The following is a 19,167-nucleotide window of genomic DNA, read 5'->3' as shown; positions in this document are numbered from 1 at the left end:
GCAGCTGGTAGTGGGACTTCTTAGAGACGTCAGAGATGTGAGGAGAGAAAGAGAGAGTCGAGTCGAAGATGACCACAAGGTTTTTAGCCTGGCAGGTGGGAGCAGGAAGAGGGCCAAGAGAGGCCGGCCAGAGAGTGACAGGAAAGGAGGCAGCAGTTCTGTCGATGTGGAGGATCTCAGTCTTACTGGCATTAAGGCAGGGATCATTGGCGGCACACCAATACTGGATAGCAGACAGACGGTCATAGATGAGAGAAGGAGAAGATGTGGCTGAGGATAGCCTGAAAATGAGCTGAGGGTCCTCTGCATAGCACTGAAAGTTGGGGCAGAGAAAGGCAATGCAGTGGGCAATAAGTGCCAGGTATTGGGTGAACAGCCAGGGAGGGAGGTTAGACACCTGGGCAACACCACACTTAGAGATAGAGATAGAGGAGAGGAAGAACCCAAATTTGACCTTGGAGGGTCGATCTGTGAGGAAAGAAGTCAGCCAAGACAGGGCCTGACCGGTGATACCCAGGATCATGGAAACAGGTGAGCAGGATGGCATGGTTGACCGTATCAAAGGCAGAAGAGAGATCAAGTAAGATGAGGACTTCACGGATGTTCAGGAGAGCAGTTTCCGTACTTCTGGTAGCTCTGAAGCCAGACTGATGGCCATGGAGACAACCAACAGATTCAGTGTGAAGATTAAGCTGGGAGATTGCCTCAAATATGGCTTATAAAATATGGCTTATAGCTTGCTTACAGATAGATAAGATGAATATTGGGAGATAAATATTGTAGAATATTTCTACATACAACTGGAAGGAGGTTGCAGGGAAGCAGAGCTTATGCTATCTTGGTGACTAGTTTCCCAGACAGGCTGGAGACAGAAGCCCTCACACAGAGAGATGATCAGCCTGCATTGAAGATTGGTTTCCAGTTCTGCAGCTGAAAAGAGACCTTGCTGATGGAGCAAATACAGACTGACTGGGTCCCAGTTGATACTTCAAAAATAAGACGGCACATTTAAAATATAAGTAAAGAAAACCCAATATATAACCCTTTATCGTCCATATAGAGCTGCCACAGTAAATGCTGGAAATAGAGAGCTAGGAGGTATGGGAATGTTAATTTGACAAAGACCTAGATTCAGTGTTAAGTAAAATCCCCTGTGTCTCCTATTTCATACTGACTGCAGGTGCGATTCCATTTACAAAAATCCCAGTGCATTTTTGTATTGAGAGGTGCAGTTTAAAATTGGCATTTTGTGAAAAAAGGAATGTAGATTTTTTTGTAGAATTATACTAAATTAAAATAGAATCCTTGGCTCGTGCGAGCATAGAATCATGTGGGCCATAGTATCATCATGATATACTATTGTCTAATGAGATATCATGCACATTCATGGCTAGTGGGTGTCTAGTCATAAATTAGATGTTTGTGCAACAGATATTAGCAAAGAGAATTCCTTCTATTCATAGAAAATTGTGGAAAGTGTTAAACCCCTGCAGTCCCTTTTCTTGAAATGCACAGGCAGGCTTGTGTGCAATGTGGAAGGGCAAGGGTGCTTTCACATAGCACCTCTTACTGTAGAAGATTACACCTCCAGGCCAAACTTGTAGAGTTTAAGGCAAATTAATAGGAATAGATTGAAAACTACAAACACACGCATATAGATTGAAAGCTGCACACACACAAATAGAATGAAAGCTGCATGCACATATGTAGATTGAAAGTTGCATACACATGTTAATTGAATGCTGCACACACATATTCTGAGAAGATTGCATAGACATGTAAGAATCATGTGCGCAACATTTAGTGTAGAGAAAGCATTTTGATCTGTTAATGGTGGGTGTCATTGGGGAAAATGTAGACTGTATTTTGATTTTAGTAAACAGCCTCATGCTGAAATGCTTTTGTGAAGTTAACAATGACAAACAATAGTAGTGTTCAGAATGCCTAGTATTTTTTATAGTACGTAATAAACCTAGAATTGATTATGGAAATGAATGCTTTTGAGAAATATTACTGGTAAGATTCATGTAGGCATGTAAAGTCTTGTGTTATTGACTAACGCTTTTTGTACCTCTAACATTGTGGTGATTTCCCCCGCATAACGCTAGAGACCAACTTTGTTCAGATTTACCTCAATACTTTTAAATACATTTAGAGTTTAGAGAAACCACTTGCTGTTTTTCTTACCCAGAATTGTGGGGTGGCACATTACATCGGGGACATGAACTTTGTCATGTCAACCTAATGTTAACCTATAATTTAAATGTATAAAACAAATATTTTTCACACTGTCATGCTCCAAATTCTGTAGCATTGACCTTGCAATGTTACTTTCTAACTACTTTGCGCTTTACCTGGTATTTGGAGCACTCGGGCATCCAACAAATTATAACTACCCAACCGCATCTAACTGCTGTCTACCTTCTCTATTCTCCCCATCTTCCCTCTTGCCCATGTCCCTTCTCTAAGTTTTAAGCACACCTGTGTAGGCCCAAAAGGTATGTTCTTGGACAAACTTAGACCCTGTGAGAACATTTTGTGGAGTGGGAGCAGCATAAAATACCATTTACTCACACCACCCTGGGAATGTATAGGGTAAAAACACATTTGAGATTAACTGCCCCCCTTCTGTACCGGTTACCCACACCTGGTTCTCCCAGTCACTATTGATCTCTCTGCCCCAAATAATCCCTCACCACTAGTGGCAACTCTGTTCTAGGGCAATGGTTTTCAACTAACACCTTTATCTGAGACCTGCTCTCTGCACGTGCTAAGCATCCCTGCACATTTTATTCTCGAGCCTTACTAAAATTACATGATTGAGAAATCTAAGGATCTCTAGTCAATCATTCTTAAACTCACCTGAAATATCCTACAATCACCTGAAACATCTTTCACCCCATTGAAAATCAACCTCTAGCTGTCAAAGTATGGAAAAACCCTTCACCTTTAATGGTGGGACATGACGAATGTAAGCACTACACCCCATGCTGCATGTGGCCATTGGAAATTAGAAAACACGTGTGTCAACAGTCTCTCCTTTGCTCTCTTGCTCTCACTGCAACCATTGACTTGCAGTGCTCCTAATTCTTTTCCCCTGGCATCACTATGCCGCCTGTCATATAGCTAGTGGGAAGCAGAAACAGACTGGACTCAAGGTGAGGAAAATCTGGCAAAAGGAATTTTATGTGACTGCATTATGAGCAGTTAACTTAGAAACAACACATAAAATAAAATAATCACACAAATATTGAGATACTGTCTCACCTCATGAGTATTCCAGGGGTTCCAAAATCCTGTTTGTCCTTCAGTCTCAATACCTGGTTTATGGACTGCCTGCACCCTTCTCCGACATTCAGTTAATGTGTTGAGGGTTTCCCATAATCCGTTGGCTGATTGTCCTTCGTATCTAGCTTCCTGGGCACATCTTCTGGTCTATTCTAGCAGATGATACTAAATCTGCAGCTTCCAACCTGAGGAAAGTAGCTGCTGGGACCCTCCCTCTCCTACTTCTCCCCACAGTTGTTTATTTGGGGTCTTGTCACTCTTTACCTCTCTAAACCTTGTCTGACCTTCCTTTTCACAACTCATTCCCTCTGCTCTATTGCCTGTCTTTGGGTAATTAGACTTTCCTAGCCCAGCTACCTCCTCCTGACTGTCACTTCCTCCTGATGTTTGTCTTCATCAACCTCCTCTCCATGATTTTATCTTGTTGTCTTCTTCCAGCCAAATAGGAGCCATTGAAGTTGGTTCTTCTGGCTTTTGTCACACTTTCAACCAGTTCAGATGATATACTTGATGAGTCGTATGGCGGTTGTCTTGATGTACTCTATGGTTGTGACCACTGAGTATTTGTATGATTTATTTGTCCCATGCCATTTTGCTGTTACCTTACTCTCCCAGGTCAGGACCAGCTCCAGGTTCATATGTCGTACCTTAAAACTACTTAGTCAGCCTTGGCCATGGCCAGACCGTCTTTTCTGTTTGTCTTGACCGTCCGGGAATTGCTGTTGGGCGAGGCATTGAATCAGTGGAAAATCCTCCTGGGTGGCCTGAATGAGCTCTAGAGTTTCTAGATTGGTCTTGCTGCTTCCTTTCCAATCTTTTCTTTAAGATGTCGAAAATGCTCTATGGTTCTTTCCCATAAACCATCTCAAAGAAGAAAAAGTCAGTAATTGCCTAAGGGCTCTTGAGTCGCAAATATTGCCCCAGGAGCAGCTCATCCCATTCCGTGGCCCTCGTTGGAATCCTGGCCTTGTGCGAAACACGAGCCACTCTCAGCATTGGATGGGGTAGGCCTTTGTCATAGTCTTTATACACCCCACGTCTGACAACCACAGTCATATGGAGATTGGGTGGCACAACCAGACTGGACACATGAAAGACCTGGCAAAAGGGATTGTTATTGATAACAATAAGAACAGTTCATTTAAGAGCAACAAATAAAAGAAGATAGTCATACAAAATGTCTGGGTTGAAATACTGTCTCACCTAGTTGTAGGATTTCCAGGGATATCCGAACTCAGTCTTTCTTTCACTCTCTGCCCTGTGTTAATTGGTTGCCTACTGCCCAGTCTAATGTTCGTTGATGGTTTTGAGGGGTCCCAAAAGGGCTTGACAAATATTGCTTCAATACAATGATGGCACTCCTGTTTAAGTTGGCCCTAATGTGGGGGGCCTAAAGGCTCAGGCACTTTCCCCAAGTAACTTTGCAAGTGCCCTAATCCAGGATAGTCTGATTGTCCTCTCATATCTTATTTCTAATCACAGTTCTTCAGTTTGTCTACTCTTTCAATATACCACCCTCTCTCTCACACTCTCTGCCATTCCACCATCCTTCTACTGCTCTTATTGCTTCTCTAACTTCTCCTGATCTGACTATGCCCCTCACTACTCTTACCGCTGTTCTTCTCCACCCTCAGATCTCCATCTCTCTATTTTATCTGTGCCCTGCTCTCCCGCACTACCTCTTACCCCTCATATCTCAACTCCTGCTCAACTTTCCCGATCTTACGTCTTTCTCAGTGTCTGTCTCACATACTCTCAAATGCCACCCTTGTCTCTCCTAATCTTTGTAAAGTATCCTAAATCACTCTCTCACTCACCCCAAGCATACAACAAACATCTGTACCACTCCCTCAATTCCAACACCTTACTTTAACTCACTTGTTACGTCAAAAGTCTCTTTGAAGTACTCTTTCTCCTGATGAACACTCCTTTCTGATCTCTTGTTCCGCCATCCCTGCCTCTTACCTCATTTGAGCAACTGCCCCTGCCTACTTACTCTTCTGGCTTTTTATAGCCCTCCCCTTCCTGTCTAGAAGCATTTTTCTGCTCCCATTGTGTACTCAAGTGGGCTGCTTCCCTGATCCAATATCTTTGTAAGAGAATCACAACTATTCCCATCTTCTCCTCTTACAGGCTGGAGTTTATTCAGGCAGTCTTCATAAGGGCCCTTAGCCCCACCCACTTTTCAGTTTCCATATTCCTTAAGCCAGCCATGTAGTCACTGTGGTCATTTGTTCTTTGCTTCTTCCCCGTATCAAGTAACTTAATGTCCACAAAAGCTTTGGATTGGTTTCCTGGACTATCCTATGGCTGTGTTGTTATCTGCTGGTTCGTGCTGTGCCGCTACTGCTCCCCTGCTAACCTGCGGCATGCCTGGGTAGTCTGAAGTGGGTGTTTCGTGTCCCATTCGACTCCTACATGGGGAAGCTTACTCCATTCTCGTGAGTGTAACCAGTTTGTTCCTCCTTTTCTGCCCCAGGTTTTAGTCATTGGGGCCAGGTGCACTGTGGTACGTGTAGTTCTTTGGATTGTGCTGCCTCCTGGAAATCATTAACCAACCAGGTCTGAAGGGTCTCATGCATGCTGGTAAGTCATTCCTCTCAGGAAGAGACTGGGACCTGTCCAGGACAGAAACTGCTAAGCATTGGGTCATGGAAAGAGGTACACATATACATGCATGTCTCCATGCAGATGGGCACACGGGAACAAGGGCCTTTCTCAAATACCCCACACAATTTCTGGGGTCGGCTTCTGGCATTGTCTTGGTACACCTCCTGCCCCAGATTGAGAGGACTGCTTGCCCCCCTCTCCCTCTTAACAGGGCGAAACACATGACCCTGTCACACGATGGAGACCCTCCTCATCTTGCAGAGTGGCAGGGGTTTCTTTGGTGACCTAAAGCAATGGTCCTCTGCGCTTATGCAGGGATCAGAGAAGGGTTACCAAGGGATCCTTGTCATACCACCCCTGTGCCCATCATCCTCTAGCTCATGGAGGCTCCTTGGCCATTCCACTCAAGGCCCAGCACACCAGTCAGGGGACTTGATCGCATACCTCCCTGATGGGGCTTCAGTACCCAATTACCTGGTCTTGCTTGCAATTCTCCCCAAGCCCGTTATTCTCCAATCCTCAAATAATTGTTGAGTCCAGCCTAAGACATACCAATATTCAAGGAGTACTGTTTGTAGCTTTGAGGGTTGATCTTGATAACATGTGGCAGAAAAGATTTTGATCAGCCAAGGGTCAACACAGAAGTTCTTATCTTAATCAATCCAACAGGTTACATTCAGTGTTTGCTACTTATTTAAGAATATATCCGCTACAACAAAAATATGTACATTAGGAAAAAATCCTAGACAATTATATGTCAACATAGAAAACATACAAACTAGATCTGAACTAGTGTCACTGGCATATAATCAGTGTCAGTGCAGGACTGAAGTCTGAGGTATGAGAATTGAAAGGGGGATTTTAGAATGCGTGTGAGCATCTTAGCGAGCACCAAGGTAGATAGGGACTGGCTAGTGAATGGGTGCTGCGATAGACTGTCAGGAGAAAAAGGGAGTCAGGGAGACTGATTTTATGCCCAGCTGGGCCAGATGTTTTTGTGGGACTCATCTGCATTCTAATGGCAGAGGTGATGTGCGTTATGAAGTCGAGTAGTGAATTATTGCAGATGTGGGTGGGTGGGTGGCGTGCCGGGGGGGTGGGAGGGGTAATACGGCTAAGTTCCATTGAGATGGAGTGCAATACGTACCAGAGAATCAAGGTTGATATCTAGTTGCGATGAGGGTATACAGATCGCCTGGAATCCTTTACGTGCAGACTAGGTGCTGTCTTGTGATCTCCACAAGTGACTGATTAGTGTCCTCACCTACCTTTCTGGGTGTGATAGTTCACCCAGAAGGTGAACTAGGTCAGTCAAGGTATAAAGCGGAAGAGCCAGGTCTCGAGTGCCCTCCGGAAAGCGAGGTGATCCTCTATGCTGAGGGTGCTAAATGGGATCGAGTTCCAGATGGTGGGAGCTTGAACGGAGCCCCCTATTCTAGTTGATTTGGCAACTGGGTTGACAAGGAGAGCTGTGGCTGATCTCAGGTTTCTAGTATGGCCGTGGTGTAATTATCACACAATTTCCACACAGGTGACTCATTTCAGTAATATTACATACGTTTCCAACAGTTCTGCCCAATACCCACATTGTTGAAACCAGAGAGCCACCTTTAAGCACATGGTATGGGTTTGAGAGCCTGTGGTTGACTATGCCTGAGGACAGTTACTGTATGGTTGATCTCTCACCCCAAAGTATGCTTGTTGGCGAGAGTCCCCCAATGAAAGAATGGCAATTCAACAATTGGGCCTGGTACTGGTGAAACGCCTTGTAGCGTAACGCTGGAAGAACTCCACTCTAGCTTCCGTGAACGGCTGACAAACAGATTGCGTAATGGCCCAATACAGAGAATGGTATACCCAAAGCTAGAGCCAAGACCCCCATATGGGAACGTTTTTTGGTATTGATTGCTCGTTTGATATTGTGCCTCCATAAAACAGCAAACTTTCTTACACAAGTACAATGAAAAACACTGAAGGCAGACTCACAACATGGCTATCAAAGCACCAAAGGAGCTGCCTTTAATCTTTTGCCTTTTGCATCTGCAATGTTTTCCCCACAAAACTGAAGATGGATAGCAACGCTGGCACATATAGTACAAATCTAGTCCTCATGTTATCGGCTTAGCTACAATTTTCTAAAAAGATTATTAGTACCCGACACAACATGACATGACAAACAAATCTATGCACCGATTGGTGCATTTGCGAGCCTTACCTTATTGTGATCCCTTTCATGTTGTGGCATGCATCTTGAGCTAGTTCCCAGGATTCTACCGCTTAGCGGATTCTTTCATCAGGCCACCATGAAAAGGGGGAAGGGACTACATGTAGTCCCTTCCCGTTCCATGGAGGGCATTTTTTTGTTTACCGTTTTTTCCCCATTTGCTTTAACGGCTGCCATGAAAAGGGAGAAGGGACTACGTGTAGTTCCGTCTCCTGTTCCATGCTGGCCATGTTTGTTTACTGTGGCCGCTACGGAACGGTGAGAACTGACTGTGTTTCCCAGTTTGCGGCGGCCATTATTATGTTTTTGGGCTGTAAAACGCAACGCCTCTCACAACCGAAAAAATCCACCATTAGGACCCCGATCTAATGGGACGGTTTACTAATGGAAATAAGCCCCTGACCGGGGGGAGCATTACCGCATCAGGTAATACCCCGGGGGCGTTACCTAACATGATAATGCCCACCCCGGCTCGGGGCGTATTGCCTAAACAATTCTGCAGTCATAGTTGTCCAACTGGATAGTTCGAGGGCATGTAGAAACTAGAAGAAACCCAATGATTACGCTTTTACTTCACTTCCAAGTGTCATCAGCAAAAGAAAATATATAACTTTTTTATAGTGAATAATGTACATACTACTTTGCAAGTTAGAACAAAAGAACATAAGAAATGTATGGAAATGATTTGAAAAAGATCATACTGGCATGTGTTTGCTTCAATTTGCGCAAAGCTTCTTATGACTTGAGCTTCCAGGTTCAAAGACTGCGGCTATTGGTGCAAGCATTCATGCTCTTGCACAGCTGTATGTTTGCCCCGAGTCTCTTGGGCTGACCAAGTATACCAGGGTGGCATGTTCTAGATTACTGGCTTCATATAAAAGTGCTTCACACTGAGTTTTAGGAGGTTGTTGAAGTCTTTTTGCTGTTTTCCCTACATTATTATTTTTCTTTTAACCGGCTTTGAAGGCTTTTTACCCCACTGGCCAGCCTTTCTAAGTACATCAGTTTTGGGATCAGTCCCTATGGCCATCAGTGCTGGAGAAGTGTTTTCCAAAGTAATATTCTCTGTTTTCCCTGCACACAACACCATCACCATCTGTGAAGTGCAATAGGATGTGTCAGTGACTCATACTTAATTAATCTAGGGACCCAGATCTGGAAACGAGCTTGCAAAGCCAGGAAAACAAACAACCCATATTCCCCTCAGATCCCGATAGCAGCTATCATGACAAACACACCAGGGGGCTGGAAAGAGATAAGGAACATATTGGAATCCTGCGGAATTGCCACCCTGGGTGACCTAGTGGATGATCAGGGCATCTTAACGTTCGCAGAGTTGCAAGAGACCTTGGGACTACCAACAGAGCAGTTCCTACTTCACGGAGCGGTGGTAAGAAAGCTCACAAACCGATGGTCGGAGGCAGAGAACCTTGAAACTGGGCACAAAGCCATAGAAAACATGCTGAACGCCGCCGAGGGAGGACATGAAACTTCGAGGCTCTAAGAGACATTGCTAGACAGCACAACCAAGCAAGACCTCAAGGGCAAAGAGAAATGGGAACAGGAGCTAGGCCTGCAATTCGAGGATAATGAATGGGAATCCATAACACACTATCATGAAAAACTATCCAGAAATGCCCAACTGCAACTTATGCAGTTTTATATCATTAACAGAGCATACCTCAGGCATGAAGTCATCTCCAAATTTAAGGGGGCAAGAATCATAGAATGCCCTAAATGCAACAAACCCCGCGCGGGGATAACCCACATGTTTTGGGGATGCTAATCGGTACAATCTTTCTGGTCACAAATTGCTACAAAGGTGGCCGGGGCAGACATCACCTTGGACGTACAGTCACCAAAGGCGTGCATTCTGGGCAGATATAAAAAAAGCAAGAAGAACAAATCTCTGAACAGGCTCAAGGACTTGATGTACATTCTAGCGAAAAGACACATTGCTATGGGGTGGAAAAGCCCCAATATCCCCACCGTAACATTGTGGTGGGAGGACCTCCGAAAATGGTTGGCGGCAAAAACTGGGGCGTGGGAGAACCCGCAGCAACAACAGAAACTGGACACTAGCGAAGACCTACAACACTGGGTGGCGCTCACGGTGTCATTATTCCATCCAATGACGAAACAAGCAGCCCATGGTGGTCATCCGGCAAAGGCTGAACTGAATACGGAAAAGAGTGGTCTTGGGGGAGTTGGGAGGGAGGCATGCAGGGAGGTTATTGGAGATTTCTTAATTGGCGCATTAACGATAATATTTGTTGTATTATTATATAACCTAATAAAACATTTTTTTTAAAAAAAGGATGTGTCAGTGTACATTTATTTGCAACTCTTGGTTACTAACATGTGTCCGGGATGACTGATGGTGGCGGATACTTTTCTACCATTATCGTTGTCTTGTGCATTTTTGCATTTCACCACTTAATGCCTTCTAGAGAACCACATACTCAAATGACTGCGGCACATGATTTTTGCCTGTCCTCTGGCCATCTTGTTTTGCCTTCTTCCTGCTTTTGAAAAGTCAGAATTTAACTATATGTTATGCCCTATCCCAGGGAATGCAGAAGTGGCTATCTGTGATTGAGGCCGAATGTGGGGACTGGAATGGTCAGATCCCAGTCCACATTTATGGCAAAATGTGTGTGCTGCTGTGCAGATGTGTTGGCCAGAGAATGTCCAGGATTGGCTAGCCCATGCCAGTTCGAATGAAGCAGATCTTTATCATTGGTGGGCTTGGGGGCAACTCAAGCTCAAATCCTGCATAAAGGCTTATGTCCTGCAGCCATACTTCAGATAGTTGTTGGAGCCAAAACCCCAGCAGCCCTTTCTTCAACCGACCTGGCAAAGACCTGCTTCTTTGCTGCTCTCCTAAAGATCTTCACCGGTTCTGCGACCTCTGGATCTGTGGGAACAACCTGTCTCGATGCCTGCTTGACAATCTTGCCCTTGGAAGCCTTTGGAAGAGTCTTGGAACCAACCTGTGGGCTGACCAGCTTCAAACTGTGTCATCATCCAGAGTTAGCCTTGGGACTCTGCAGTTCCTATACTTGCAAAACAAAAAGCATCCCATTGCAGTTGACACTCTCCACTGCGCAGAGGAGCCTAGTAGGAGCAGTTTGTTCCTGCCACAAGGTTCGACTTCTGTTATTCCTTCGGAGTGGCCATCGCCGATCACTGCCTGCATTGTATTCTGAGAGTCCTCTGAGGTCATTGCCGTAATGGTGGTCCTTTCTTCAGCCCAGTAGAGGTGTCCAGAACCGATCCATCAGGCTACGTAACACCAAACTAGTCTGACGCCAAAAATGATCCTCTGCATCCTAGACACGTGGACCTCCTACAAAGGAGCCAATTTAAGTTATTTCAGGAAATTCTACAATAGTCCCTGGGGAAATCTGAGTACTGAGGGTGATTAAACATACCTATTCCCACCCCCACCTCCGTAGGTTTTAACGGGCCTACCTGACCTCTCGCTTGACTGACCGTGAACAGTGGTGTTCTGATCAAGGATCCTCCCTTGGGCTTCCACTAAGGTGTTTGGCTTGGGAGAGGCCATGCTAAGAACTTGTATTCAATATCTAATTTTAAGTTTCAATGTTTTATATTGCATACAGCATGACATTTTTTTACATTTTTTTTATTATAAACTTTATTAAGCTTCACAGTGCAACAGAGAAAAGCGAGCATTACATAGTTGATCGGTGAATACACATTCATCATATATAATGGATTATGGATTGTACGAACAGTAGAGCATCAGTAGCAGGAGATTAAGCTAAAGATGTAGGTATCACATTCGCAGTCAAGGCATACAGACTAAGCCGAGTTGGGATTCGGAGAGGTTAAAATATCAACTTCATCTTCAGTATCAGTTGACACTGAGGAAATATATGACCTGAGGGGAGCCCAGACGTTTCTTGGTTTAGACACTGCGGGTTGTAGGTATATCCAATACTCCTCAGTATCAGAGGCCCAGGTGACGGCTTGGAGCCATTGAGCATGCTTCGGGAACCGAGGCCGCAGCCTGAGCAGCAAGATACAGCGGGTTGCAAGAAGTAGACATAGGCCCGCCAGTCTCCTGGAGTCCTGGCCCAGTCTGGGAAGTTCATGAAAAAGACATGTCAGCGGAGAAGGAGTAATAGGGCAGTCCAACATTTGCGAGAGGGATGTGCACACTCCTTCCAAGAACTGGGTCAGACGCAGGCATGACCACAACATGTGTATGTAATTTGCGTCATCTGATTTACATCTCGGGCATGTGGGCAAAGGATCCTGTGACATGTGGTGTAGTCTGATCGGGGTGTGATGAAATCTATGAAGTACCTTGAAATGGATCAGTTTGAACCGTGAATTAAATGAGACTTTGTGGGTTCCAGCTCACATATGATCCCACCGCTGGTCTGATATCTCGACATTCAGATGTTTACCCCAGGAGTCTCTGACCTTGGTAAGTGGAGAGGCCTCTATACTCTGGAGGGTAGTATATAATCTAGAAACCTTCCCCTTAAGAGTCATGGTATTTATAATTGGATCATCTGAGGGAATTGAGGGGATGTTCGGGAGTCTATTCTTAAGGGAGCGGCGCAATCCTGCATAGTGTAACCAGTGGGTGGGCCTACCCCTAAAGGACTCCGGCAGATTCAACCATTCAATGAAGATGCCTTGTTCAAACGAGTCTCGGGCTAAAGTCAGTCTGGCCCCTGCCCAACGACGTGCTGTTGCGGGGTCCACTCGAGGAGACTCTGGAAAGAAATTCCAGAGGGGGAGGTCGCCATGGAAGGGCAGAGTGGCGCCAGCCTGCTTCCACATTTTGCCTAGGGCTAGTGCTGTGGCTCCGACAGGATCAAGGGGTTCAAATTTCATTCTGCAAGAGGGGAGCACTATGTCACAGTCCTCAATAGAAAGGCGCTCGGGTTTGACGTGGAGGGGGGAGTCTGTAGCAACAAACCAAAATTATGCAAACTGGGCTTGGGCAGCCACCCAGTACCCTTCGAAATTGGGGGTGCAGAATCCCCCCCCTTGACATCGGAGCGCTCAGTGTGTCTAATTTCAGTCGGACCACGCCGGAGTGCCACAGGAAAGTATTGATAGTTCGGTTCAGTGTTGCAAAGAATTCTCGGCCTGGCTATAGGGACATTCAAGAATCTGCATAGGAGTTGAGGCAGTACCACCATCTTGAGGATGGCAATCTTACCAGCCAGGGAGATCTGCAGTCTGGCCCAACTCATGGGTTTCCAGGCAAGGGTGGTTACATTTTTCCCAAAGTTTGCTTCGTATAAAGTATTTTTGTGTTGTGAAACCACTACTCCCAGGTAGGTGATTTCGGATTGAGCCCACGTAAACCCTTGAGGATTCAAGGGGGTGACGGTGGCCTCAGTCAGTGGAAATAATACGGATTTGGAGTAATTCACCTGGAGACAAGATAACTCACCAAAGCGTGTGACATCCTCCAGTACGGGGGCCAGGTTATGTTCAGGAGATCGAATGAAGAGGACAGCATCATCCGCATAAAGGGAGATAATCTCAGGGCGACCGAACAGTCGCACGCTTCAGTGTGCATGCCGCTGGCATATCCTGTCTGACAGCGGTTCGATAACTAGTGCAAAGATTAATGCTGAGAAGGAGCACCCCTGTCTCGTGCCTCTAGCTATCGGGAATGGTGACGAGCACAGGCCATCGGTGCGAACTCTAGCAACAGGGGAAGAATATAGAGGTTTAACCCAGGATCTGAAGTTAGGGCCAAAGTTGCATTTCTCAAGTACCTGCCATAAGAACTGGCCAATCCTGCTGCAGTCTCTACCTCTCCTGCCCCCTCCCAGGCCCTCTGCAAGGCTCTGGCTTCTCATTTCATCTTTAAAACTCAGGACAGCTTGTCCTCTCTCTCTTCCTCTCCCCCTCCTCTCTCTACTGCCTGCCCTTCTTCTGGCCTTTCCTTAGCCACCTCTCCTCCCCCCTTCTCTGCCTTTCCCCTGTTCTCCCCAGACAAGGTTTCTAGACAATTCCGATCTATGAAAGTCTTGTCAAAACAGGTTCACCCCTGTTCCTCCAAAACCATCAAGGACTACATTGATACCCTGGCTCTTGCTCTGGCTGACTTCTGCAACCTCTCCTTCGCCACTGGAGTCTTCCCCTCCTCCCTGAAGCACTCCCTTGTGCACCCTCATCTTAAGAAACCTTCTGCTGACCCATCCTGCCCAGCTAACTATCGCCCAATCTCCATCACCCCTTTGCTGGGCAAACTCCTGGAAAAGCTGGCCATCTCCCAGCTTAATCTTCACACTGAATCTGTTGGTTGTCTCCATGACCATCAGTCTGGCTTCAGAGCTGCCAGAAGCACGGAAACAGCTCTCCTGAACATCCATGAAAACCTGCTCTCCAACCTTCATTCCAACACCCCCTGTGACCTCATCTTACTTGATCTCTCTTCTGCCTTTGACACGGTCAACCATGCCATCCTGCTCAACCGTCTCCGTGTTAACCTGGGTGTCACCCATCAGGCCCTGGCTTGGCTGACTTCTTTCCTCTCTGATCAACCCTCCCAGGTCCAACTTAAGTCCTTCCTTTCCTCCATCTCTATCTCTACCTGTGGTGTTCCCCAGAGGTCTAACCTCTCTCCCTGGCTGTTCAACCAATACCTGGCACTTCTTGCCCACCGCATTGCTGCTCTCTGCCCCAACTTTCAGTGCTATGCAGATGACACTCAGCTCATTTTCAGGCTCCCTTCCGCCACCTCTTCTCCTTCTCTCATCTCCGACTGTCTGTCTGCTATCCAGGAGTGGTGTGTCGCCAATGATCTCTGCCTTAATACCAGTAAGACTATGACTCTCCTCATCGGCACACCCGCTCCCTCCTTTCCTGTCTCTCTCTGGCCGGCCTCTCTTGGGCCTCTTCCTGCTCCCACCTGTGAGGCTAAAAATCTCAGGGTCATCTTCAACTCCACACTCTCCTTCTCACCTCACATCTCTGACGTCTCTAAGAAGTCACACTAGCAGCTTCACCTCCTCAGAGGTATTTTTCCTTTCCTCTCCTTCCCCCAGAAGCTCACTGTCTCCAGAGCTCTGGTTCTCTCTAGGCTGGACTACTGCAACAGCCTCTTTATAAGTCTGCCTGCCACTACTCTCTGCCCTCTGCAACTCATCCAGAACAGGACTACAAGACTTTTCCTTGGCCTCAAACCCAGGGATTTGTATCCCTCCAGGACTGAAATCTCTGCACTGGCTCCCAATGGCTGCGAGGATTAAGTTCAAAACCCTCTGCATTGTCCACAAGGCCTTCTGCGGTCTGGGGCTTCAATACCTTCAACTCTCTCTTTATAAATATCTTCCTTCTCAAGCTCTTCGCTCATCCACTTCCAGCTCCCTCAGGGTCAGTCGCTTCTCCAAGCAACAAGTTGGTGGTAGATCTCTTTCCTCAGCTGGGGCCTCCCTCTGGAACTTGAGGAGAACCATCTCTGGTTCCAGAAGCATCTCAAGACCTTCCCCTTTGCTTCTGCTTTCTCTCCTCCTCTCCCCTGCTGAACTCCTGGCTGAAACCAAAACTGCACTGGTCACCTGGCTACCCTCTGTTCTCGGGCCCAGGTCCCCTCCCTGCCAGTTGCACACATGCACTGCTCCCCTGGCAAGCCTTGCACTCTGGGGCTGTTTCTGTATCCCTACAGCCCCTACCATCACTTGACACCTGATGTCTGCACTTATCCTTGCACCTGCCACCAGCTGGCCACACTTCTTGTTATTGCTCCTATTTATTGTTTCTATTCATCTACTGTTACCTAATGTACTGCACTTCCCCTCCCCCTTGCACTTTTCCCCTCCCCCTCCTCCCTTGCACTTGCGCGATCTCAATGTCACCTGGCCTAGTAAGATCGTTGTCTCCGTCTTCCCTCTGTTCTCCTCCCTTGCCTCATCGCGCCTTGAAACACTTGTGTATAGACACGTTATAAATGCCATATCGTATCATATCATAGGCACCTCGAAGAAACTGAATCAAAGGCCTTCTGAATATCAAGGGTCGCCGCGACTGCTTGTGTGTTCGGGTCGATACAGGCCAAAATGTTAAATAAGCGTTGCAAATTGACAGAGCTAGAACGAACTGGAATAAAGCCAGACTGGTCTGGGTGTATCATATATTGCAAATAAGGGGCCAGTCTCAAAGCAAGTATTTTAGCGTAGATTTTGACATTGCAGTTGATAAGCAAGAGAGGGCGGTAGGGGCCACCTTGTGTGGGGGGTTTGCCTGGCTTGAGTAAGACTGTCATTATTGGTTCACGAAGAGATGGGGGAAGGGTACCAGTATCGCAGGCTTCGCTCCTCACGGCTGATAGTTGTGGGACAAGACGGGACTTGTAGTGTTTATAAAATTCAAGTGGTAAACCATCGGATCCAGGAGCTTTTCCAGAGGATAGTAATTCCATGGTGTTGGAGATTTCTTCAAGTGTGATCGGGGTGTCGAACGCCTCTCTAGTTTCAGAGGAGAGGACCAAGAGTGGGAGACTATCTAAGAATGTCTCTGTATCGGTTGTAGCAGTGCTGTCTACATCGGAATAGAGGTTTGCATAAAAGGAGCAAAATTCAGTGTTAACATCATGCAACGACACAGCCAGGGCCTTCTCTATAGCCGGGATATGCGTTGTACCGTTCTCAAGACGGATCAAGCTGGCCAGAACCCTACCCGGTCACTCAGCCTCCCTGCATCTACACGCACACTGGGGATCATCAAGGAATTGCCATTCCCGCTCGGCATGCGTGCGGAACGTGTCCAGTTCGGAACCCATACCAACAAGAGTATCAGTCCGCTGCGATGAAGCATATTAAGTCTTGAGGGAGCTAAGTCTAGATTCGCTCTAAGCAATGCCCCTTCGTATTGTTCTGAGGATTCCAGCCTCTTTGGAAATCGCTTTAACCCTAATATAAACCTTGAATGCTTCCCAGCGGGTGGCCTGAGATTTGACAGAGCTGGTATTCAGCAAGAAGAAATCATCTATGCCGGTTCCCAGTTCGGTTTTAAAAGCAATGTCTAGCATCGAGTGTGGTTTTCATCTCCATGAACGGGTCTTGGGGTCATATGTATGCCACCCCAGGGAGACCAGTATAGGGGAGTGGTCCGAAAATGTTCTAGGGAGGATAGACATTTGGGTAATGGTCCCGACGAGTGTGTCTGAGATGAGCCATCTATCTATGCGTGAATGGGAATCATGCACTGGGATGTAGAAAGAGAACATTCGGGAGTCGGGATTAAGTAGTTGCCATGCATCGGTGATACTAAAATGGGCTTGTAAGTCTATGATGGTTTTGGCTGCCTTGGAGAGTTGGCAGGGTTTAGTGCCCAATCTGTCGTGGTTAACGTCCAGGATAGTATTAAAATCCCCGCCCCAAAGTATGGGAATAAAAAGGAACCAGATAGTAGAGAGGAGAGATGTGTATAGAAATCGGGATCATCAATATTGGGGCCATATATGTTCAGTAATACAACCTCTCTACCCTGCAATGTCCCAAAGAGCAACACGTTTCGCCCCAGAGGGTCCACATGAATCACTTTATGTTGGAATTGAAGGCTTTTATGATTGAGGATCATGACTCTGTTATTTTGAGTGGAGTAGGTGGCGTAGTAGCGTTGGGAGCCCCAGGACCTTGCAAACCCCTCACAGCCACCACACAGAGCATGTGTTTCTTGTAAAATAAAGTAATTTGGCCTTATGACGTTCAATATATAATTGTAATTCCGCATTTTTGTATGATTACCCAGCCCCCTGACTTTCCAGCTCATACATATAACATTATCATTCGCCATCGTGTCAGAAAACCAGCATTGATAGAGATTCATCCCGACCAGGGGTTGCAGTGTAAGAACTGGGCCAGGGACAGCGAGGCTGCAGTCTCCTGGGTCCCACCAAAGTAGATATAGGGAATCGGATCCCCATCTGCATGTCAAGCCTTTTTCCAACTATAACTCCCTTGCCACCCCCCAACCCTCCCCCAATCAGAGAGGTGATAACCCCAACCAACTGAACCCCTGTCAAAACCAGCGGTGACTTTGCCTGGGGGCCTTGCGCCGGTCATGAGCGGCAATGCATCCGGGGGGGGGATATTGACTAGGTATAATGTGGTGCATAGTATACTAACAATAGAGAACAGTAGAAAGGTGTCGGACTTGCAGGTCAGGGCTGGATGTCAGATGGTCTCACCAATTCAGTAGTCAGTTAACAAAATGATCATCCGAACACTGCCTGCACCAGGAGCGCTTAAACATTTAACAATGAACATAAACCAGGGTACCCACGGGGACAATCTTCTGAGTCGATCAGCCAGGGAAATGGTCCTCAATGAACTTGGAGGCTTTCTCAGGAATGGTAAAGATGAAGACCCGGTTTGAGTTTAGCAGGGTATAACAGAGTATTGAACCCCTATGTCTTGTAGTTTCTTCTTCACGGCTAGGAATATTTTCCATTCCTGCTGAATGGCCATGGAGAAATCTGGGTAGAGGTGAATTCTGGAGGATCCCAAGAGAAGGTCGTCTTTGGCCCTTTCCGCCCAGAGCAGAGCATCCATGTCGCGATAGTTTAATACTCTAGCTATAATGGGGCTGGGAGGGGCCCCCGGCTTTGGCTTCGCCATCAAAGATCGGTGGGCCCTCTCGATGGCGAACAGCGTGGAATGATTCGGAGAGTATAACATAGAAAACAGCATTTGCTCAACATAGTCCACCATGAGGCCGTCGATGTTGTCCTCCGGAACGCTGATGATGCATATATTGTTGCATCTAGAACGCGATTCAAGGTCCTCGTTCTCCTTGCTGACCTCCTGGACCCGTCCCAACAGGGCATCCACTTCAGCTCGGAGAGCCGCAATGTCAACCTCAGCCGTCCCGACTCTAGATTCAACCTCTGTCACCCGAGCGTCTGTTTTATCCATGTGGGCTTTAATCGAGCTTATGGTCCCGTTTATATCGTCCAACTTGGAGTGGAGGGCAGTGAACCCCTCACGCATGTATTCCATCATTTTCTGTGACTCCGAGGTTTCGGAGGATGTTGACATGAA

The sequence above is a fragment of the Ambystoma mexicanum genome, chromosome 11 (assembly GCF_040938575.1).
Source record: "Ambystoma mexicanum isolate Mex_15411 chromosome 11, UKY_AmexF1_1, whole genome shotgun sequence".
Lineage (NCBI taxonomy): Eukaryota > Metazoa > Chordata > Amphibia > Caudata > Ambystomatidae > Ambystoma > Ambystoma mexicanum.
The sequence above is the reverse complement of the archived record's forward strand: the minus strand, read 5'-3'. Positions refer to the sequence as shown.